Genomic DNA, 25713 nt, shown 5'->3' on the forward strand with positions numbered 1-25713 from the left:
TATTATTAAAACTAAAAATACAGTACGTACAATGTACAATACATATTCAGGTTCAGAGAGAAAGATCACATGACATACATTTTTTCCATGCACCTTTTAAGGTGGATTTATACCTGGTTTCTGTTCTTCTTTTTGATTAAAATATGGCATCCCTCAAAACCTTCCTTACTCTGTCTGTCCATCTGTTCATATTGGCTCTCCTTTTTTTGCAGAGGATTTGCCTTTTAATGTTAAGCGAACATGACAGCAAGCGGCCTCTTAATTCTACTTAATGGACATAAATGTTTTTTTTCCGTGAGACACTACTTTAATGTTTAAATGCAGACTCTTGGTCACTTGAAAATATCCCCAAACTGTTTCTGTATATAAAGTTCATGCATGCAATTTTCAAATGGTTATCTCATTAATTTTTGTTTAAGACCTATGCGGTTGTTTGTCACACACACACTCAGAATTCCTTGTTTTCAACAGTACAATACTGTTTTAATGGGATATGTTGCTGTTGGATTTTTGACAATTTTTTACAGTGTTTATATCAGGATTTTATATAAGGTGTTGCAAGCAAAAAGTGCAGTTTAGTGTTGTCTGACATGGGGTCACAGGCTACATCTTTACCCAGCATACATGCCATGATGAATCCGGCTGGCGGGCGAACAGGCATCAGAGAGCTCGGCGCTGGAGTGCGCACGGTACAGGCCTGCAATATGATTAAACCTGAGCAGGCCATAGGGAGCATGCCTGTAATCACATTATATCCACCTATCATGGCTCGACGGCTGTCTTTCAAATCTCCAATTATGCTCAGCTTGAAATTGTTTTCCTCTATCCCTCTATATCCTTTTCTTTTTCCCTGTCACTCCTTCACTTGTTCTTTCACATCATCCGTGCCACTCTCATACCCACGAGGCACCTGCGCGAAACATAATTACATTTCTTTCTTTTCTTTTTTCCGGCATGAAGGTTATTATAAAACAGGCTTGAAAGGTGTGATACGACTTTGATGAAAGGCTATTTTGTGCAGGTGGCGTTAGCATTAGCATAGATTTGGAAAATAGTGTGCATGGTGTTTGATATTGTGATTCATATGGCTACATTAACATCACAAGTCAGGGAACCCATTGACCCTTTTGTTTTTAGAATCCGTCTGCGCTGGTCTAAACAGTATGAACTAATTGGCATATATGAATCACTCAACAACATTATTCGAACATTAATTACATTCATCACATATTTATGACACATTTTAAGACCTGGTGTCCATTCATGTGTGCACATACATACAATAGTAACACTGTAAAAAAATGTTGGGTTCCACATAATTGATATGTGTTGGAACAACATGAAGGTGTTTAGTTAATTAATTAGTTTTCACAAATTGAATTGGATTAAACATAAATAAATAAATAAAAACTCAAGAAGTGTGTTGTTTCCGGTCAATTTAAAGTAGAGCAAATGTATTTTTTCTAAAGAATTATTAGCTATTTTTTTATAATAATGCTAATTTATAATAACAATTTCTTTCTCTTTGCTATGATAACAGTACATTTTATTTAAGTATTATTACATTGTTACCTATTTTTCAAGATGTTAAATATGTCATTTTTTGTCTCCAGAATGTGTATGTAAAGTTTTAGCTCAAAATACACATCAGATTATTTATTATTCACTTGTTAAGTGTGACGTCACGCGAAGCGGCTTCTGGGTCCAAGCGCTGTATTCAACTGTATCGGGAGACTCATGAAATGGTATTAATAAACGTGTACAAAGCACTTTAATAGGTCGAAAATAAAGATCGATATGTCCATAGATATGTCCATGCCTAATTTTCGGTGGCCAGAAAGTGAGTAATTTTTTTATAAATTGTTAAAGCTTTGGTATTTGTGATGCAGCAAGCCCCAGAGATTGTTGTGGACACCATGACTTTATATAACATTCAATTTAATGTGTATTATGAACAAAAAATTATAAACAAATACTTTCTCAACTCAAATGAGTAGTGGCTTGGACCCGAAAAGAGTATTACATAGGTCACTAACACGTCACCACTTAAGTGCATACCTTTCTGAATCTGAGAAATGTGAGCTGTTAGGAGATTGTAGCTGTTTTTTTATTGCCTGTGCTTTTAACGCAATTGAGCTAGTTCTCCCTGCCCACCATTCCCACATGCATGCCATGTGCATCTGTGTTACTTTGATGTGCATAGGCTTCAGGTTGAATGAAGGAAGATCTCCCTTACTACAGTAAGAACTTTCCCAAGAGTTATTTGATGTATTTGCTGTTGAGTTAATTCAAGGCTTTCTGCAATGATGAGTCCCACACAATATAATTTTAAGGTTTGTGCACACACACACACACACAAAAAAAAAAAATTTGCATTGTAAATGTGACTGGATACACATTAACATCCACTGCTGTATCTGTGTGCCCGTTCTCTCAACACGTTCTCCAGGCCCGGCGCTACGGGGGGGCAAAGGGGGGCATTGCCCCCTCAGAAAGATTTTGTGCCCCCCCAGTTTTTATAAAGGATTGTTCACTCAAACTGAAAAGTCATTAATTATTAACACCCCCGTCGTTCCAACCTTAAGAACACACATTTAAATATTTTAAAATATATGACATATCAATTGAATTATGAAAATGGTGAGATTAAAGATAGTCCTATAGTCCAGAGATCCGGTCCCCGCGTCAGGTGCGCCCGTAAATAGCCTTTAAAACGCGCACACGGCGATGGAGGCGCACTCAACTCACAAGGGAGAAAAGTGGGTGACATGATAGGAACAGCTTAATTCATTACATGCTTTGGTTAACTAATTATTTAAACACAACTCTCTTGAGCTCTAAAAGGAAAAAACACATAAGAAACTTGCTGTTAAATTAATTTTAGCAGAGACGCAACTGCCAGTCATTTATTAGTTCGGGAAGATGTAGCCTAATAAAAATGTTTTAATAAAAACAAATAGCCTAGTACTGCACAGTCCCACAGTAGGCTACACTATAAATAATATTTTTATTTATTTATTAATATTATTATTAATATTATTACAATTAAACTAAAATTGACAACGCAGAACTCTCTGAATGTTTGCTTTCATTTTGCTAAAAAGCGCACTTTTACAGTTGTGTAGAGAAACATCCCATTATGCAGCAGCTGTCAAGGTAGGCTATAACACATAATAAATGCCTTTTGCGTTTATTAAGTCAAGTTTGCAGTGTTATAAATGGAATATAGTGCTTAAGTGGATTTATCGCGGATCAACCGAGAAACCTCACGTGCTGCAGGTAGGCAGAATGATAATCTTTTAAAAATGTCATTTAGGCTATACTGCTTTTTGCTCATGCAAAATTAAACAACATAAATATATTGTAGATCTATCTTAAGAGCTAAAATACAACATATTGAGTTTGTTTTGACTTGTAGCCCTAAAATGAAAATAACCTGAAAACAAGCTATTAAAAAAGGCTTAATAAATAAAATAATTAATAAATAAAATGACGGGTAGGCTTAGTAACCTAATGGTTTATGATGGTTTACAATATCACGAAAAAAACACACTTATGATAGCCTAAGATAAATCTTTGTTTTTAAATTTAAAATGATGAAAAAAAAGTTGTAGGCTATAGCATGTTGAGTTGCGTGTTATCCGTGCCAAAATTTAACCAATTTTAACGGTAATAACATGTGAATTTTGGTATCTTTTTTGGCATTTTTTTGGCTACACTAATGCATTAAAATGAAACTAAGTAATTGTTTTAAATGACATTAGATTGTAACATTTAGCTTTTCCCTAACACTGATGTTGGTTGGATAATATAGGCTACGTGAAGCGGGATGACTCGGTTAAGCTGATTTCACTATATTTATTTATCGGTTAAATGAATAGTCTGATCGTGGGTCAGCTTGCATGCGTGGGCATAATTTGACGTCTTTACCTAAAACTTTAAACATTCATAGGCCTGTTATTTAAAATAAAACGGATATAAGGAGAATAACATATGATTTAAAGCACTCGTTTGGCACCGTCTGCATTAATAAGCGGTATGCATTACCATCGTTAATAAAATTCGTAATAGCGAAACTGCATATTATTATTACTATTAAAACGTAGCCTATATTACTGCCTTAGGTCAGTAACTTAGGCAGTAATGCAAAGTAATAATAAATGTGAATAAATAGCCTAAATGAAAGAAACAAGAGACCAAAATCAGTCACCAGGTCTAGTGCCCCCCTATGGATTTAAAGTGCCCCCTCAGTTTTGACTTCCTGGCGCCGGGCCTGACGTTCTCACTCCCAACTCGTCACATACTGACGCTTGGTCAGGAACCCTCGGCGTAAGTTATTGACGAACAGGGTACCCCTTTAGCGTCATATTTAGACGTGCAGGGATTCCCTATAGAATCTGTGCCTGAGCCTGAGGCGTCATAGGGAGACGCTGGAGGCTCGTATAATTACCAATAGATGTCAACGCAATTTTTAAAACCTGATTTACGTCTATTATCTTAGTTTTCTTATTTTAAAATATGTAATTTTTATTTTGTTCATGAAAAGCGTCTGTAAACTGGGTCGAAACTACTTTATGAATAAACTTCGGTCCACGTGACATCTCTTAACGGTGAGTTTAACGCCGCTCTGCTATTGGTCAAACTGCATCAGCGGTGAGTTCACAGATGAGTTCAACTGTCAACATTAAATAGTATATTAATGCTTCATAATGTATTTTTATTGGAGATTTGTTGGTGTTTATAAATATGTTATCATTTACTTTATATTTAATGAGTGAAATTATATTCGGTTGCCCAGTTTAGAGTAACTATGCCTAATAAAACTTTGATTCATTCATATTATTTATTGTTTTTTTACTTTAAAAAATATTGCATTTCAGGTACTAAGTTTAAAAATGTTTTTGGCTGATATTTTTTTATTTTAAATGATTCATTGAAGTTGGGGTCATTGTATGTGGCGATCTATTTTTTACAGTCTATGCTCGCTATCCCAAGGTTCATTGCGATCCCAAGGTTCACTGCGTTTTCCACAAGGTAAGTAAAAAGTAAACAAATAAAGACGATTTGTTGATAAAGCATGTACTGTAAACTAGCGACGTTAACTAATTACATCAAGTTAGTAAAAATATATTTTTCTCACATATAACATTGGTCATGCATTAGAACAATATATACATTTTAAGATAAGGAACAGTGTAACCAGATTGTTGTTTTCCACAATAGAATTCGTGCAAAATCTATATATAATATGCAATATGCAACTCTAATAATACAAATGTATTCGTAATTGTTTCAATATTAAAGAACATCAAGTGTTTCCAAAGGTTTAAAGGCTACATTGTTAAAACAATTATTTTCCATGCCTTAAAACACACACACACACACACACACACACACACACACACACACACACACACACACACACACATATATATATATATATATATATATATATATATATATATATATATATATATATATATATATATATATATATATAGCATAACAAAAGCTCAAGTATAACTTAAGCTGATGGATGTCACACAATGAATATCTTACACTATTACCAGTATAGTTTGGCCTTTACCAATTTATTTAATAAAAGAAAGAATCTATCATCTCTAAATTTTGGTAAAGAGGCACAACAAGCTGTCTTCTTTGTCCAATATTATGTCAGTCAGGATGGTAATGGTAAAACTCAAGGATTACCTTGCACCTTCTCAGAAATTTACCATTGATCAAATGTATTACAAGTGGCTGGATTGTTTTTAACACAAGCAACGTTTTTTTAAATCATTATCTTAAAGAGATTAAGGCTCATTTTGGACTACACTTACATTTCTTTACAACTGCTTAATGCAGTACTGATGTATCTAGTAGTTTAGTGGGTTTAACAAATGTCACATCTGTTTTTATTCATTTCAGATGCAGAAACTTTTGACATATGAATTCATCTTGACTAAGGGTAAGGTTTTTGTTCAGAATTAATCATTATTTAAAATCATTGTTTTTTCTTTGTTGTTATGTACAGATTTTAAAAGAATGTACTTTCTTTTAATAAAGAACTCTTCACAGCACTGCATCTGAACAGTCACAACCTCACAGAGCTGCACAGCTGCCCCACTCAAGATCAGTGTTGAAGCTGGAACCTCATCTTGTGTACAGCAAAGGCAGAGCTGAAAATTCACTGTTTGTCTTGTATTGTGTGGTAAGTCATAATTTTATTATTATATTTTTTTTTATTGCAACACTAAGTAGTCCATTCTGTGGCCAATATGATATAAAAGGCCTAAAATGGGACTGACGTGATTATTGTTTTGATTTCTAGATAAGTACTTATGGGGCTACACATGCAGCTGAAGTTAGCTACATTGAGTAGGACATTTCTTTCAGTATACTCTTAAAGAGATTCACCCAAAAAGGAAAATTCTGTCATTAATGACTCATCCTTTACTTGTTCCAAATATGTCTGAGTTCCTTTCTTCAGTTAAACACAAAAATTTATATTTTAAAGAAAGATGAAAACCTGCAAACATTAACTTCCATAGTATTTGTTTTTTCCTACTATGCATGTCAATGTTTTCAGCTTTTCAGCTTTCTTCAAAAAACTTCCTTCATGTTTAACACAAAGTAACTTGGAAGTTTTTAAAAAAGGTTTACAACCACTTGAGGGAGAGTAAATAGTGAACTACTGCTTTAACCCAATCTAGTTGACTTTACTAGAAAATTGTATAGAAACCCAGTGCCTTAAACCCATTACATTTTATACAATGTGCAACTTAACAGCCATACTTGAATTAAAATATAACTGTAAGTTCAAGAAGATTGTAAAGGTTATTGGTTAATTTAAAGTGGGCTGTTTAGTTTCACCTTGTGTAAAAACATAAAGGGTTTAAGGCAACATGTTTCTATGCAGTTTTCTAATAAAGTCAACTAGTTTGGGTTAAGAGTCTAATGGGTTACAGTAATAGCAGTGAATCATGCAGGCATAAAATAAATGTTTAGCCATGTAAAGCAATAAGCTTGTTATAATTTAGAAATATTTTTAGGGTGGAGCACAGTATGCTGTTGTAGTGTTCACATAATTGATGAGTCAAACATGAGATGTGTGTTTTAAATTGCAAGAAGTGAATTAACAATATGTTCATCAAGATTCTAATCTTGCATCTTATATTTTTTAAGGTTTTGGCCCAATAATACCCATATTCTGCTATTTAAAAAAAAAAACTTGCTGGAATTTGTGTCAGCATTCCCTTCAATGAAAACTACAGCAGTGGACATCAGTGGTGATAAAAATGTATGCGAAGGATAAGGGTGTTCATAATGAGAAGTGCAGTTACTATCCTGATCTCTGAGTTTGTAGAACTGACAGATCTGCTTGGAATACATGGAAACATGCTGGAAATGTTTAACCTATTATACAGTTAATTAAAGAGTGCCAGGTTTAATGACACTTTACATATATAAATAAATATCACTGAACTTTCTAAATGAAACCTAACGCTCATTCTTTGTTCAGTAATGATATTGTGCACTTCTAATACTTTACAGTGGCAAAACCTGGAATAACACTTGGGAGCCCTCCAGGAATTCCTGACACTTTACGCCCAAGTCTCCTCATGCTGACCGGATTGCAATATGACAGTCTAGTCAGCATAAACACCTGGACTCACCAAGCACACTTTGGTTCTCAGTGTTTTGTAAAAATTGTTTTTGCTATTCTTCAGTAAATACTTGAATATGTTTTGAACTTATTCTACTTTTGATGTTTAAGTTCAGAAAGTTGTTATTATAAACATAATTTGCATTTGTCATGAACTTGACTTCTTGTTGTTGTGAAAGCTGTTTATTATAATGGCATTTCCAAAGCCATCGTTTGAAAATATTTTTTGCAGTGCAGTTTTACTTGAGCTTGACATACCAGATGTATGACATGAATAAATATCACAAAATAAATATAATAATAATAATAATAATAATAATAATAATAATAATACAATATATACATTTCCTTCAATTATAATTGTTTTTAATCATTTATATATGTATGGTAATATATTATTGCATTAAAAACTGTTATAAAATATATGTTTTTGCATGTTTGCGTGATTTTTTTTTTTTTTTGTGGCATTATAAATAAATTATAAATGTTTCATTAAAAATGTATTGTGTTTATTTGTATACTCATTTACAATGAACTACTATTTATACTATTTAATGGGCACTATATTTGTCATTTAAGTTTGATATATATTTATATTTGTATACCTGGAGGATGCAGGGTTTAGTTACATGAAATGCTGGAAATGTTTTCAAACATGAAGCTTTTTTATTATTTTATTATTCATTTCAAATTAAGTATACTGCCTATGATGTGGTTTTACTATGATAATTTTGCACATCAGGTTACCCCCACAAAGGAATCTCACACGGTAAATATACATTTGTATTTTTAATAAGACAATAAATAACATGTAATATTAATACACATTTTGATATTTAGGTTATATTATAAGGTTATATTAATCTACCTTCAGCCGGAAGATTACCAAATAGAGACAAAGTGTGACGTATTGCGACGTTGTGATTGGACTATAACTTCAAAGCCAAATTAAAAGATCCTTCGTGTTGCTAACTATGTTTTGCTAACTTTGCCACTTTACTAACAGTGTCCTTTATCAATGAGTTATCGCTGTGTTTCAAATAGTTACCGATTAACCAAGATCGTAACCCTAAACTTAACCCTAACTACACCTTTCAATGAACTACAATTTGTAGCGCCATGTCTTTCCCGTCCCATCTATACAGCGACAAAGGATTGTGGGTAATGTAGTTTAAAGCCTTTTTGTAATAAAATGGAACAAATACAATTTTTTATGAACTAAAGACTATCTGAATAAGGTCATTGTGCATATATTTATGACATATATGAAAGCCAGGCATAAATTTGTTATTTTACAATGAGTATTTTTTTAAACAGCTTTTATTGACTTGATCAGTATATACCAGACTATTATATCCAACATTATTTATTGAACATAGCATAGGTAATAGTCTTGCTGATAGTCTTGCACTCATTTTTCGTTTGAAATGTGAATACTTTTTCCTTTTCTACAGGGCTCTACTCATCCCCATTTGAGTAAAAGGGCAGTTAACCTATGTAGATGCATTATATTCAACATGGACAAGAAATTGTATTGTCACATGTACTGTTGTGGTAAAAAAAAAAAAAAAAAAAGCTGTAAAAATAAGCTAAACATTAGTATCTTCTTTAATCACAAGTTATTAGCAATAGTGATCTATGTTCATCACAAATATTATAAATTCAGTTTAATATGTGTGGATGTAATTCTGTAATTGTGTTTCATTAATGGTCATCATGTGATATTTAATTGTTTTCACTTTATTTAAAATGTGGATAAAAGCTCTTTTAAAATATGTAAATGTTTCTAAATAAAACCTTTTTAAAGAAATGTATTTGTTTAAAAACCACTCTTTATCTGATTATTTTTACTTTCTAAATCTTCAACTGTTTGTGTAACAGTATGTTTTGATGACAATGGATGAACTTGTGTTTAATGATTTCACATAATGTCTTTGTCCTGCATGTGGGTTAGTTTGATAATTATTTTCTTTATGATCAAATGATTTTAAGATTTGCTGCATTGTAAGAATCATGAAAATAGTGAGAAATGAGGTAACAATGACGAAAAGATATCCTTTCAAATGCTGCGAATAGTTCAAACCTCCAAATGATTAAAAATACACAGCCATTAACCAACAAAATAAAAATGCAAACCTTTAAATTATCTAAACTAGAAGTAAAATAGTTCTGTGCTGTACTTATAAGTTACTGTGAAGTTCTATGTCTACAAAAAATACATATTTTATTTTACTTTTTGGCTTAGTCCCTTTATTAACCAGGGGTCGCCACAGCTCTATGAACCGCCAACTTTTCCAGCATGTTTTTATGCAGCAGATGCTCTTCTAGCCGCAACACATCTCTTGGAAAATATTTTATTTTTTTATTTTTTATTTTGCATTCAATAAAACATTATACAAAGTTAATTTTTATTTTCTGCATAACAACAGTGGCACTGTTATCTCACAAGTACAGCAGTTTTTTGTTAGACATTCTAACAAATTAATACAAATGTTTCAAAGTAAGGACAAAAATAAAAGGAGATTATTATTATTTTTTTTTTTTAAATCAATGAGGACCAAATAGATCCATCAGATCTTTGATGTAAATCATAGGTTAATTTGTTCAGAGGTAGAAGTCTGGTTGCCTGACTCAGCCACATATTGACTGGAGGTATCTGAGCAGTTGACCGTAATAATGTACATTTTTTGGCCAAGTATATGCAAAAATTAAATTTATCATGAAAATGTATCATAAAATTAATATTTTAAAAGCTCTTAATGTCATTTAATGTAATCATTTTATTTTAATATAGAGTTCCTTAAATCGTTATATGTTGTAAGCAGTTAGGCATACAATAATGCTCTTAATTTACAACACTGATTGATTTTAGAGGAATGCATACATACTGTACATATCTATGTATTTAAAAAAAAAGAGACAACAATTTGGTTATAGATGATGAAAATTTTATTTTATTTTTACAGATTTTATTACATGCTTTAGATTCAGGGTTAAGGTCATCCTCTTCTGGATTACAGTAAAAGAAAATCCACAGTCAATGTCATTCTCATCAGCTGGAGCTTTATTTAAAAAATGTCTCTTTACTGCTCCAGCCAAAACTTGCAGGTACCTTGCAGGTCTCTAGATTGCACCATCATATTGTTGTTTATTTCTCAGTTATTTTGTTGCTTTCTGAGAATGATGATCCATAGACCTTTTAACCCCTCTTCGTTTAGGCCACATGTCGAATCTTAAAAGAAGAACACAACAACATAAAAATATATTAATATCATTTGGACTGGGTAACCTTATGCTTAAGTTTGAGCCAAATAATACAAATACATACCAGTACTTTTCAGTAGCAAACAAGCAGGAAAGTTCTTTGAAGGAACCAGGATTAGTTGAAAGGTATTTATAGTGGTTGGCCATCTCTGCCACAAGAATCCACTGCTCCTGAAGAATCCTGACTAGCAGGATGATGTTGAACACCCTCCTCTTTGTTGCTGGGTCAGCAGAGTCTGAAATATATTCATAAAAAGAAAGTTGTATAACAAGGATTATACGTAAACTTTTAAAGAATCAACACTGACAGAAGTTTAGTGTACATACCATGCCATATGACAAAGACATCCATATCACTTCTGTTTTTTGTTGTCTTTGCTTCTGCTACTGAAAAAATGACAATAATAGTAACAGTTACAATTTTTCATGACTACATTTAATATTAATAAGAATTTCCTCACCGTCTGCCCACTCCTCTACATCACAGACCAAAGTCTTCCAATTGGTTTCCAGTCACTGCCAGTTTCATGGATTCTGTTTTCCAACTTGCTTTGCAGAGCTCTTGCGGTCTACAGTGATAAGCAATCAAAAATCACAATACTATTAAAATAGGTTACAGAACAACTAAAACAAATTCTACTGGATATTGTTACCTTCTGATATCAATAGGTCGGCGAGATGGCCAAATTGTTGAATATCTGCTAATTCCAGCACATGACCATGAGAGTTACAGTAGCATGTCTGGTCACTGCAATCCTATAGAAGAAACACTGCACTGTTCAACCTCCTTCCCAAGAGTAAAACCAGGCATATCCTGGTATGCCTCACTCCATTTCACCTGGTTAACATATACAAAAAAACAAACAAACAAATAAGTAAACCAATAAGTTTTGGCATTTACCTGTAGATCAGTTTAAGATAATCATATAGCTCATCTATCTCAGATATAAACTCATGTGCTTAGGCATGAAACACACTAAAATCATGGGCTTAAAGATGGTGCTGAAACTTTGGACAGCTTTTTGCAACTCTTTTGGACGTAGTGTCATTAGTTGATGTAGTCCACAAATCTTCCTGTCAATCCTTAATCCTTAGCTGTAAATAAACCTTTAAAATGCCAGTGTTTGGAAAAAGGAATGAAACAGTACAGAACAAGTGCATAACAGTTTATATCTTTTAATCTAATTTTACTAGGTGAACATCAAAGAGCTGTTTTCTTGTTAATTTAGTTTCAACACATACAGTTTAAAGTACCTTGTGCATTCTTGAAATGGTTATGCTTATGGTTCACATCTACTTAAATTGGCAGTATATCTAGTGTGGAAGCAGGACAGATGAAGGGCTCTTCCTTACAAATACTATCCACCTTGTATTGCACAGACTCCCACTCAAGAATATCTCAGAAAAATGTCTGCTGAGATCTTAGCAGTCCATTTAAAATAATTATACCAACATCTTTTCCACCAATGGAAAGAATATAAAAATATTTTAGGATATATTAATACGTGCATGACCAAATCTGAGATAAAAAGGCCATCAGTATGCCTTAGTTTAAATAAAAACAAAATTTGACTCTAGCCCACTGTCACCTGGGTCTACAGATACAGGGACTAATGGAAACAATGAAGTACACACTGACAGTCACTGGAGCAAGGCTCTCTCACAGTTGGGAAGATTGGAGTTCCTATGAGCTGTACCAGATAAAAACAACAAAAAATGTACATTTATAACATTTCTAACTTATCCTAAGACTAGTTGACAAGCAGCATAAGCAGTTCTAATTTCCTAAACCCCAATGTGGACAGTTGATGGCCTATAAGGTGTCATAAAATCAGACAAAACAAAATACTTTCTGAAAAAGAAAAAAATGATTGGCCACTATCAACACCCAGAACAAATAGTTTTAAACAGTTAGGCCACAATATTTTGTGAGCTTATGCTGTAGTTTTTTAATGTTTGTCATAAACAATAGTAATAGTAAAACTAATGCGTCTCTTTCTGTGATTACAATAGTAGTGAAAGAATAAATGCATTTTATCTCATACAATCATATATGCCTAAACAATGTAGATATTTAATATACATGGAATGAAAAACTTCACTAACCCTTGACTGATTCCAGAGTGGTCTTGGCCTTCCTTACATGGTGGTGCTTCCTGCAGATCATCAAGTTGTCATCAAGACTTAAGCTTATAATTGAGATCTTGATGATAAATCTGAGTATAAAGGAATCACTCATGGTGATAGGCAGAAACAGGCTGAAAGACACAAGAATGAATCAAACAAATACAAATGTGTTAATAGAGATAGAGAGAGAGACAAGTGCAATTTAACATATAAACATGGGTAAAGTGATTTAACTTTTTGATTATTAGAAAACAAAATTGGATTTTTAAAGAAATCTAAAGAACCTGAAGAATATTCATATCTGAACAGTGAACACCTTATAATTTACACCTGTATATATATATATATATATATATATATATATATATATATATATGTATGTGTATATATATATATATATATATATATATATATATATATATATATATATATATATGTGTGTGTGTGTGTGTGTGTGTGTGTGTGTGTGTGGTAGATTAAGCTGTTTTTTGTTTAGTTTTGTGTTGTAAAATGAATAAAATGTGCTCAGACGGGCAAAATTTCTGCCTTTTTTCCTTTAAAGGCATGGAAAATAATTGTTTTTACAATAAACGTTTGGAAACACTTGATGTTCTTTAATATTGAAACAATTACGAATACATTTGTATTATTAGAGTTGCATATTGCATATTATATATAGATTTTGCACGAATTCTATTGTGGAAAACAACAATCTGGTTACACTGTTCCTTATCTTAAAATGTATATATTGTTCTAATGCATGACCAATGTTATATGTGAGAAAAATATATTTTTAATAACTTGATGTAATTAGTTAACGTCGCTAGTTTACAGTACATGCTTTATCAACAAATCGTCTTTATTTGTTTACTTTTTACTTACCTTGTGGAAAACGCAGTGAACCTTGGGATCGCAATGAACCTTGGGATAGCGAGCATAGACTGTAAAAAATAGATCGCCACATACAATGACCCCAACTTCAATGAATCATTTAAAATAAAAAAAATATCAGCCAAAAACATTTTTAAACTTAGTACCTGAAATGCAATATTTTTTAAAGTAAAAAAACAATAAATAATATGAATGAATCAAAGTTTTATTAGGCATAGTTACTCTAAACTGGGCAACCGAATATAATTTCACTCATTAAATATAAAGTAAATGATAACATATTTATAAACACCAACAAATCTCCAATAAAAATACATTATGAAGCATTAACATACTATTTAATGTTGACAGTTGAACTCATCTGTGAACTCACCGCTGATGCAGTTTGACCAATAGCAGAGCGGCGTTAAACTCACCGTTAAGAGATGTCACGTGGACCGAAGTTTATTCATAAAGTAGTTTCGACCCAGTTTACAGACGCTTTTCGTGAACAAAATAAAAATTACATATTTTAAAATAAGAAAACTAAGATAATAGACGTAAATCAGGTTTTAAAAATTGCGTTGACATCTATTGGTAATTATACGAGCCTCCAGCGTCTCCCTATGACGCCTCAGGCTCAGGCACAGATTCTATAGGGAATCCCTGCACGTCTAAATATGACGCTAAAGGGGTACCCTGTTCGTCAATAACTTACGCCGAGGGTTCCTGACCAAGCGTCAGTATGTGACGAGTTGGGAGTGAGAACGTGTTGGTTCTCTGGACAGTGAAGCCATCAGTTCTTAATGATCGTTGCATTACAAGGTGGATAGTCTCATTACAATCCACATTGCAGTAAATGGTCTTCTGAAAGCGCTGACAACTTGTGCTAAATATCAACGTTCTTAGAATTTGAATGTCTAATCAAAATCAGATCTAATATAAATAACAATTTTTGGTTGTTGGCACACTAGACAAAAATAAATAAATAAATAAATAAATAAATAAATAAAAAAATTCCTCAAAAAACAATGCCTTCACAAAAAAGAAGTCAGAGACACATCGAGAAATAATGAAGGGAGTGTACTGGTTTCTCTTTGAATTGTGTTTTCATAACAACGAGAAAATTTGTATTACCAAGAACCCACTCACTTAGTGCCCCTTTGGTTTGGGCCAAGGCCCCTCAAAATGTAGGGCCCTGCCCAGTTGCTTTGTGCTATTTCCGTCTTGTGGACATGATTATACGCATTACTAGAGGCATGTTAATACACAGCTGTCAATCAATTCGGTGGGTCCTATGTAAAGTTGCGGTGGGCTTCAGAATTGAGGAGATTTGGATTCTATTTTAACATCAGGAAATTTAAACAAAGACACTTATTGCCTTTATATCACCCCAATATGACTGTGGACACACTGTACATATATATATATATATATATATATATATATATATATATATATATATATATATATATATATATATATATATATATATATATATATATATATATATAGTTTTGTCCAAACAACTTACAAAAGTTGATTTTCATCATAGGTGCCCTTTAAAGTGCAATCTAAAGACTTCACTAGGTTAATTAGTATAGCTATGCAAGTTAGGTTAATTAAGTTATTGGACAAAAGTGGTTGTTCAATAGTGAAAAAAAAAAAAAAAACTGGTCTGATTCCACAAAGCTAAAATAAATGATAAAAAAACTGAATATTTACATGTGGCATAAAAATACAATAATGCATATAATATAATATAATATAATATAATATAATATAATATAATATAATATAATATAATATAATATAATATAATTTTGTTTTGTGGAATTTGTGTATTCAATGATGCAAAGCATCTATTGCAAAGCGAGTGAAAATGAAACCTTCAACATTCAGACATTCAGTCAAAGCAATAATTTAGACCTGACTGTTCAAACTGAAGTCATATTGCTGAAATAATACTCATTTATGTGGTGCAGATTGGAATTGGAAATGTCAAACAGAACGTGACTTTTTTGCTGTTCAAGCCATTTTTTTTCAAAAACAGATTAGACAATGTGTTCCAAATCCCTCTGCAATGTAAATATTCCACAAAGTGGAAAATAATTGTTGCATGCCAAATTCAAATATATCTTCATTCCTGTGAGGTTTTTGTTTAGCCATTAAAACCAGCAAAATATAAACTTCTAGAATGTGTAATTTTATAAAGATTTTTTTTTTTTCCTTTGCCATGAATGGTCACTGAGACAGACATCTGTGCATTTAGAAGATGCTTTAACATTGATTTCTAAAGCCTGGGAGCTATCGGGGGGAAGTACTTAAAAGCATGTCACATGCAATAATTTCTTTCCTATTAAAATCTTACAGTTGACAGGATCTATCTCCGCCATCATGTCTTTTGAAGGGTGATGATGGTAGCCTTTCAACATGAATGTAGATGTCCACCTATTCATCGCCTGCAGGGCTTCAGCAATTTTTCAATGCATTAGTATGCTCAGCCATTCCATCTAGTGCAGAAGTAGCTGGTATTTTCACTTCAGTACATACTTTCCCTCTATCCTGTCTTCAATTGCAATTTTTCCACCTTGAAAGCTTCAGCCTTTCTTTGACAAGAGGCTGAATACTGTATGCTGAAGAAAAGGGAAAAACTGCGGCTATTGTCACGATAATTACAGAAGCGTAGTTATTTTGATATCTCTGGATATGGATTGGTGTATTTTCTTAACTCTGCCAGAGAGAATAGCACTGACTGCGTAGTGCAAGATAGAAAGGTGTATGAAGGGAATCGGCAGAGTTGCTTAAGTATGGCTCAGTATTGGTTGTCTTTCTTAGGTCAAGCTGAACCTATTCTGTTGTGCATTCATAACATAAATGCTAGGGATTTGCATTTTACAGGGATTGACTTATGTTCTTATGAAAAGAACAAACATTTTTAGTGATGTTTGATTTGTCAGGCATGGGTAGTGATTTGAACAAACCATTTCGGCACAGTTCTGAGGGCAACAATTGTCTGTTGTTTGTAGTGTAGCAGTGTGTGAAGCAAAGCAAAACTCACACAAAGTCACTCTCAAAGCAACTTTTCGTTAAATAATAATTTAAAATCTGCATTATATATATATATATATATATATATATATATATATATATATATATATATATATATATATATATATATATATATATATATATATATATATATATATATATATGAATAGATTTCACCTATGTGAAAATTTGCAGTACAAAAGGAAATGTTATACTGTCTTCCCAGCAGGCAAAGGACGTCAACATGTAATAAGATTGACATTGTACCCCAACGTCATGAGATGTTGCATTTTGTTTGTTTTGTCAGAACCCAACATCAGGCCGAGGTCAATGTCCAACAATGGACAGACATTGCATTTTGGTCACTTTCTAATGCAACCTAAAAACAACTAAATATCAACATCTAATAATGTTACAGCTTAATGTTGTGTGAATGTTACCAACATGTCGTCTATCAAACTTTAGATTTTGGTTGCCATACCTGAGGAATAAATGTTAGTATTTGACATCAATATGACATTGGTTTACCATTTTTTCTATTTTTCTTTTCAGTCGCTAACAAGCATTTTTCCTAGCAGTTGTCAAATTTTCAAAAGTCTAAACACAATTAGCACAGCATTGGTCTTTCATGGCCATACCATTCACACATTTCTTGTCGTTTTCCCCTAATATGCAGTCAGTGAAGATATTTAGGTACACATTTGTATCTAATGGGTGTATAATAGTATCAGTTTACATGTTTGGGTACTACCACGCACCTTTACAGATCTTTTAGGAACGAATACATGTACTTTTTCAAAAAGGTTTTATCCCATTGACAGCTCCTGTACCTTTATTTGTGAGAGTGTACGATTGACAGAAGTAATTGGTTTCAGGCGGGGGGTAAAGTTGTTCTAGAGGAACAAAAAAAGTCATTATTTTTAGTCACAGAGTTACCCTGGCATCTATTGACATAATCTTTGGCAAAGGAAGAAGAGGAGAGAAAGTGGAACATTGTCAGTAGGAGCTGAAACAGGCAACACACTGGTGGCCTCTGGTAGTTTAAAGCTCTGCGTAAGTATGGTAAACAACTATCTGAGACTTTCTTAAATGATATATGCTGAAGGAGGTCACATAGGGGGAAGTTTCTGAACAGTACACACCACTAACGATAAGAAAACAACTGCCAGAAGCCATCAACGGCATATTGCTTTCAGTAGATATAAAATAATTGGACAGAGTGAGTTTTCCTTCAGGCAACTTTAAACAAACTGAGGGATTGGTGTGATCCATACCTCTTAGTTTGACACCCTTCGCTATTTCAGCAATGGATTATCCCACCATGGATCCTTTATTCATTTTTCTTTATTAAAGGCCCATCAAGTATTTGGGGTCAATTTGGCATTGCTCTTGTACAATCACTCTAAGCGGCCATCCATCAGAGTGATTTACTGATGTGTCTCTCTTGTGCTTTTAATTTGGGAATATGCCTGCCCTCTTTGCCTTATGTAATTGAGTTTAGCGGAGCAGCCCTGTTCGCTTATCCTCACTGCAACCATTGAGCACTTATTGCGCTGTTGCTAAGGCATTCCCACTGAATATGCCTTCATCGGATCCTTAAAGAGATCATTTACCTGTATGAAAAATAAGTCAATTGCTCTTCAGACTGTCATGAACATTTTCAAAAGCACAATAATTCTGTAAATATTGTTCCATTTCTGTTTTATTTATTTATATATTTCTTATTTTGTTCCATAAAACCTCAGAAGCCACAAATTAGTAAATGTGTGGCATCTGTACATGTTTTTTATTTATTTATTTATTTTTTAAGTGCCTGTAATTGTTAACTTTGTAGTTGTTTGCATTTAATAAATAGCAATATTTCAAGCTAAAATTATATATATATATATATATATATATATATATATATATATATATATATATATATATATATATATATATAATTTTAGCTTAAAATGTTGCTATTAATATTAATATAAAAATATGTATAGTATGCATTTAAAAGTATGTGTTAAAAATATGTATAAGTGGTATCCTAAAAGGGGTTATTAATGCCAGTTATGTTACCAGTGAAGTTAATTCAATTCCACTTTAGGATGGTGTGGCCTATTTAAATATTGCATTTTTTTTTGCTGCCATTGATGAGCTTTTACAACAATCTGAGTTTTAGGCATATTACTGTATCTGCTTGTTAAGTGTGACATCAAGTGAAGCGGCTTACGTGTGTGTGTGCTTCCAAGCAGTCTTTCAAACTGTATAATGAGACTAAAAAAAAGGTATCAATAAACAATTACAAATCGATGTAATACTTCCGAAAATCACAATCGCAATATATACAAAAAAAGCAACAAGCAGAGGATCTAGAAACAGTACTCGTATATGTCATGACTTAGCAAGCAAATAAGAGAAGCCTTGACGCATGTCCTTATTGAGGTACATGACATCACATGCTCTGGGGAGAGCAATATATATAGTTTGTTTTTTGTTTAAAACCAGAGGGTTTGCTCTTTATTTTAATTTATAATATGGTCATATTTTTCTAGCCAAAATACAGAAAAATATTCTGAGGGTTGTCAAATATAGGTGAAAGTCATTAAAAATGCCTGGAGGGGCTGACAACTTTTTAAAAATGCTGGCAGGGAAAGAGTTAATTACTCTTGTTTCTGATAAAAATACAAACAGCTCATCTAGTTCTTTATCAGCTGGGATTTTCCATCTCAGTGGGGATAAATTGGCCTCGATCAGGGCGCCCTCTGTAGTTTCGGTAGTATCAGCGATTTATGCATCATTGAGTATCAGGAGGATTTTCTTAGCTCTGCAGTTCCCTGGGTTATTCTACATCAGAGCAATATTTAAATCCACCAATCGATAGCAGTTAAGACTTTCCACCCTAATTATGGATGTTTGTTTCCATCTATCTATATCTGGGGAATGGAATTTCTTGTGAGCAGTACAGGCATTAAAAATGAATAAGATTCTGTATATAATAAATTTGTCTAAACAACTACGCACAGTTAAAGTCTGAATTATTAGCCCCCCTTTGAATTAATTTTTATTTCCCAATATTAAAAAAATATTTCCCAAATTATGTTTAACAGAACATGGAAATTTTCACAGTATGTCTGATATTTTTTTCTTCTTCTAGAGAAGTCTTATTTGTATTATTTTGACTAGAATGAATTATTTTTTTTTACTTTTTAAACACTATTTTAAGGTTTTCAAAGTTTGAAAATAGCCTGAGCTGCATGAGTGATGAATGATGAGTGATAAACAAGAGAACATGAAAGAAAGAAAGAAATGCACATAAAATATATGGACTTAACCATAAATAAATATACGGATAAACAAACAAATACATGAATGAACGAACAAATGAACGGATGGACGGACGGACGGACGGACGATTTTCCCACACAAATAAATTGGAAAAATAAACCTAAAAAACAAACATTTCTTATTCCTCTGAGCAGTTTCAGTTCCATTGTATATTCAGCATATAATTTATTAGCAATAAGTTTTGCTTTTGCTTTATAAGTAATTTTGGACAAAAGTGTCTGCTAAATTATTTAAATTCAAATAACAATAAATAATTTAGGAACAAAAATGTATTGGTTGAATATGACACAGAGGCAAAAAAAAAAAAAAAGTTAAAAATGATCTCCCTCACATTTTAATTATTATTATTTATTTTTTTTTTACATTTTTTGTAATATTTAAATTTGATAAAACTGCTAAAGTTATTATTAAAGGTGCGGTAGGTTATTGTCTTTAGAAACATTTTTTTGTTGTACTGATTGAAAGTCTCTTGACAGTCCAATAGTAATGATTACAGTAAATGATTTAAATGTGTTTATAAGTATTTTTATATTCTGGGTAAAGCATAAAACTAAAAAAAAATTCATCCAATCAAATATTGTTGGACCCACATCTCCCATAATTCGGATAAGCAGCTCAGACTGTATGTCAGCAAATGTAGATTTGGACTTCTGTGCATCTATTCATGCAGATCCGCCATTCGGGCGTGCCCGTCTGCATAAGCCCCACATGGTCACGAGACAGACCAGGAGAAGTCAAATGCTGAATTGAAACTTTTAAAAACCTGAATCAATACTGGAGTTACTTTAGCACGCTGGAGGAAGGACGACACCATGGGTGAACTATTACTGTTAGACAGGTAATGTTCTGTTTTTAAACTATTTTAGTTAGGCTAAGCTAATGTTAGATTGTCTTCTGTTATGAATGACTTATATGCACAGATGTGTTGTTCAGCCACTGAAACCTCCTGGTGAAAGATTGTCGTGATTATTTTCAGTTTCATAAGGTCCTTTTACAGCATCGATAATGTAGATTTATATTTAGTTTAACGACAAAACATCAGTAAATATCGCTATTCCGCCTAACCTGCTTTATTGAGCTGAAGTTGCTTTTATATTCACATTGGTTCATTTTTGAACAATGACAGCCTTCCTTTACTGTTTACCATGCTACTCTGAATATTCGCTCTGAAATAGCATGTAAGTGTGGCTAAGTAATAAATGTAATTCCTGCATGCCGCTGGCTAAACACTAACTAACTGGCAAATGACATGAACTAGTGGGTTGTCTGTCTGCTGTTGTGATGCGGTGCGCGCGCTCGCGATTTCAGGGGGGCGTGGCTTTGAATCACAGTCCCTATCCGCCGTCCAAAGATAATATGCTAGGCGGTTAGTATTTTGGCAGATCACCTACTGCACCTGAAAGTTAATTTAACTGATTTGTGTTGGGTCAACATGAACAAATTGTGTGGAACCCACCTTTTTTTTTTACTGTGCAAAGTGGATAGATCACGTTTTCATTTTGTGTGTGTGTGTGTGTGTGTGTTTGTGTGTGTTTTCATGTGTGTTATTACATAAGAACGACAATGGCAGACTACATGTGTGTATTCATGCTGCAGAAGCTACACTGAGCTTAATTGCTTTACTAAAAAGCATCCGCCATGTTCGTCTGGTGTTGGTTTGTATACACGCAGTGTTTACTGTATACAAGCTCCAAGTCTTTCCCTCATTTTTATGTGCCTCTGTGGGATATTTACAAGACCACATATGGGTCTGCCACATATACTACATAATTCTTAGTCAGTTTCAGTAGTTTGGTATGCACGCAGATATTTTTTTTATAGAAGAGACTGAACATAATAAAACACATAATAATAAATCAGATAGGGAAAGCTCTGGCTTCATGTGGATGTGGAAGTCATCAGAAGCATGTAACTGTAGATTTGTCTCTTACTGTGTTTAAAACAGCATGCTTGATTTACTGCACAAGAAACAGTAATTACCTTTCTTCTGGTCTCTGTTTCAGTGACATGAATAGACACACACACACTCGCGCGCAAGCACAAAGGCTGAAGCCCACCAAGCCCCTCATCACATGTAATTACATGACAGTGCTGGGGTGTTTTTGAGAGCCGGCTTTGATGTGCGCTAGATCAATGTTCATCGCCTCTTCTTAAGAAGACACTTAATACAGTCGCGTTTCCTTGTGTCACGCTTTTGTACTAAACACTTGCGCAAGAACTCAAAGCAGATACCCACCAAACAAAAACTTAATGAGCACTTGCTGAAGCATGTTTGAGATTTTCCACAGAGCGGAGGTGTCTTCATCGCTGAGTGTAGGTAGAAGAGAACAATACAGTCACACACAAACCACATTAAACACTGCGTTTATCTCCTGTTCTGTTTCAGCTAAGGTGTAACATGGCTAATACAAAAGCATTCCTGGATCAGCATCCTTTTCATGGTGTTTGGTGAACCAGGCTGAAGCGATTTGCAATTGGGGATGGTTTTAGAAAGATTCTGTTTCTTTTCTTAGTGCAACACTTATTTTGCAACACTTTTATTGTGAAATGTCACAAAGATAGAGAAAATAAAAAAAATATTGCTGAATTTGGCAGCTCTTTTATAGCGTTTTTAGGCTGTTAAACAACAGTTTTCAGCTGTAAATGGAAAACTATGTAGTTTCTTTAAAAAGTGATTATGCCATCTACAGTACTTGTTTAATGAACTGCTTTATAATGAGTTGATTTGTTAGGTTATTCTACTTCATTGTTTTTAGTATTAGGTAGGGCTGGGCGATATGGCAAAAGACACTGGAGACACTGCAGAGCCACTTGGGCTTCAATGAGGAAGAGCTTGAGCTCCAACTCCTCCTCCTATACGCTGTTTTAATGTGTACACCCACCCGATCCCTAACCCCAACCCCCATTGACATTACTTGTAGAAGAAGTGCAAGGAAGAAGGAGCTGGAGCTTAAGCTCCCTCTTTCTGGAGCTCAGCTTTGCCCTAGTGGCTCTGCAGTGAACCCCACTTGGGGCAAAAAAGAATATTTATTATATATAAATTGCCTGCAGTAATTTTATGTAAAGAATTGTAATTTTTGTATGTTTTATTATATTTCTATTTTGTCAATTTTAAGCCTCCTGTGGACAGGTATTGAAAATTAGCAAGTTTGCTAAAACACTTAAACAAATGCATTTGGTTGTCCAGTGTAATTGTGATGTCCATGTCAAATAAAAATAAATAAATAAATAAAATATATAAATATTTTTTCTTATTGAACAATTTTCTTTTCGGCTTAGTGCCTTTATTAATCTGGGGTCGCCACAGCACATTTTTACGCAGCGGGTGCTCTTCTAGCTGCAACTCATCTCCGGGAAATTATTCAACGATAACGATATACATATCTAAACAAGTTGTTAACGCTTCCAGATTTAATATTAGTTCAGATTTAGGTCATGACATCAGATGACCAAAATTCAATGTCTAGACAGCGTCTAAGGACAACATTATTTTGACATCCAATAATGATGTCACATTGCGTTGATATTTGGTTGATTTTAGATTGTGTTGAAACGTTACTAAAATTCTACGTGTGGTAGATGTCATAGTGGTAATGTCCATGCAACAACAAGGTGTAACATGATTAGATGTTGATATTTGGTTGATTTTAGGCGGATTTTAGGTTGGACGTTGGACGTTAATGTCACCCTGGCTTGGGTTCTGACGTAAACCCAATTTTTATTTCCAAACAAAATCAAACGTCCTCTGACGTTGGGGTTGACATTAATGTTGGCCTGACATTGTGTTCTGACGTCAACCCAATTTTTATTTCCAAACAAAATCAAAAGTCCTCTGACAATGGGGTACAACCTCAATATGACGTCATGTTGACGTCCTGTACCTGCAGGGGTAGTCCTGGCAATACATATTACTAATCAAGAATGTAGTTTTGATATGAAAAGTTCAAATGAAAAACCTCTAAGTGCTGTCTAAAATTTTCTTCTAAAATTATTTTGACATCCAATAAAGATGTCAAATTATGTCAGAACCTAATTTCATGGCGACGTTAATGTCCAACCTCCAAACTAAAATCAGCCTAAAATGAACCAAATATCAACATCTAATTATATTACACCTTGACGTTGTGTGGACGTTACCACTATGACATCTACCAGACGTTGGATTTTGGTCATGTTCCAACACAACCTAAAATCAGCCAAATATCAACGTAATTTGACGTTGTTATTGGATGTCAAAATATTTTAGAAGAACATTTCAGACAGCCCTTAATGGTTTTTGTATTTGAACTCTTCATATCAATTTTTTTTTCCTTAGCCTCCTATATGTATATTCAGTTATTTCACTTTAAATGGAATGTAAAATAACCAATTCTTTGACATACTTCAAATGACTTATTTACTGCACACATAAATCTGGGGAAAAAAATGTTGATTTTAAAATAAAATTTCAGGTTGAACTAAGAGGTTTTTCCATCTGAAATCTTAAAGAAATTAAGAGTTTGTTATTTTTTGAAAAGTAGTAATTAAACATGCTCTTTCGGCATTAATAATCAATATCGAAATCTATATTTGTCATTATCAATATGAAAATATATAATTTTGACCAACAACTTGTATTTTTTGCCCAAAATATACCAGCGCAACAGAAGACTTTTTGTTTTTGGCTTTGTGGTCGAGGGTCACATATATCCGTATGCGACTAATGACGTAGTGGCTGTAATCAGTTACACTGTGAATCAGATCACCCAAGCAGGGAACCGTTAGCCTGGAATTTATGCTTTATGGGACTTTTTACTTCCTGACCTATTCTAGTGAATCATTTGTGGGAGCAAGATTTAATAGGAGGAGACGTGAAGACTTTAAAATGCGTTTCCAGTGTACAGTTGTAGAGTGTACTTTCTGACCCCCAGTGAATTAAAATGTCGTGTTCCATCAGCAGGCACCGAGGAGAATAGATGGCTTGTTTTGTCATACAATCTGTTGGTGTCACAATTGGCTGATTTCTCTTTGCGTTTTGTAAACCTGCTTGTTGTACGAGGGTCTCTTAAAGCATCAGTTTTGGATTGGCCACCCGCTAGCTAATTGGGTTGTCACAGTATACCAAAAGTTCAGTTGTCTGTGTTAATATATTTAATTATTAAAGTTACATATTCATTTGATTAATGACTATTTGGATTAAATCTACGCCAGGCCAGCTTCAGGAATTGATTAAATGTGAACAGCAAGTATCATAAATAATGGAGATCTTAGGAATATTCTAACAATAAAAGTGTTATTTTTGTATTAGTATTTAAATGAGCACAAAATACTTTAAATAATGTAACTATTGTGACAAATGCCATTGTTAAAATTTAACACAAGGTATAAAAAATAGAAGGAAATCAAACTATATATATTGTTTT

At 33.4% G+C, this 25713-nt stretch overlaps 1 protein-coding gene and 3 long non-coding RNA genes across 5 annotated transcripts in view; 3 read left to right on the forward strand and 1 right to left on the reverse strand.

The window, feature by feature from the left end:
• grid1b (glutamate receptor, ionotropic, delta 1b) overlaps nucleotides 1-25713 on the forward strand; it is a 720128-nt gene that overhangs the window by 306207 nt on the left and 388208 nt on the right. The window lies entirely within an intron of this gene.
• LOC147841317 (uncharacterized) lies at nucleotides 116-14900 on the forward strand. The gene is made up of 3 exons (XR_015503623.1): nucleotides 116-526; nucleotides 563-2440; nucleotides 14713-14900. It is a non-coding gene; the product is annotated as an uncharacterized LOC147841317 (long non-coding RNA).
• On the forward strand, nucleotides 5000-7810 carry LOC147841318 (uncharacterized). Its single transcript, XR_015503622.1, has 4 exons — nucleotides 5000-5034; nucleotides 5926-5965; nucleotides 6064-6208; nucleotides 7552-7810. It is a non-coding gene; the product is annotated as an uncharacterized LOC147841318 (long non-coding RNA).
• On the reverse strand, nucleotides 10590-14693 carry LOC147841319 (uncharacterized). Its single transcript, XR_015503621.1, has 8 exons — nucleotides 14643-14693; nucleotides 13937-13995; nucleotides 13034-13185; nucleotides 11581-12618; nucleotides 11389-11496; nucleotides 11255-11311; nucleotides 10992-11163; nucleotides 10590-10895 (listed from the first exon to the last, which is right to left on the reverse strand). It is a non-coding gene; the product is annotated as an uncharacterized LOC147841319 (long non-coding RNA).

This window comes from Danio rerio, chromosome 12 (assembly GCF_052040795.2).
Source record: "Danio rerio strain M-AB ecotype USA chromosome 12, GRCz13ab, whole genome shotgun sequence".
In the NCBI taxonomy this organism is placed as follows: Eukaryota; Metazoa; Chordata; class Actinopteri; order Cypriniformes; family Danionidae; genus Danio; species Danio rerio.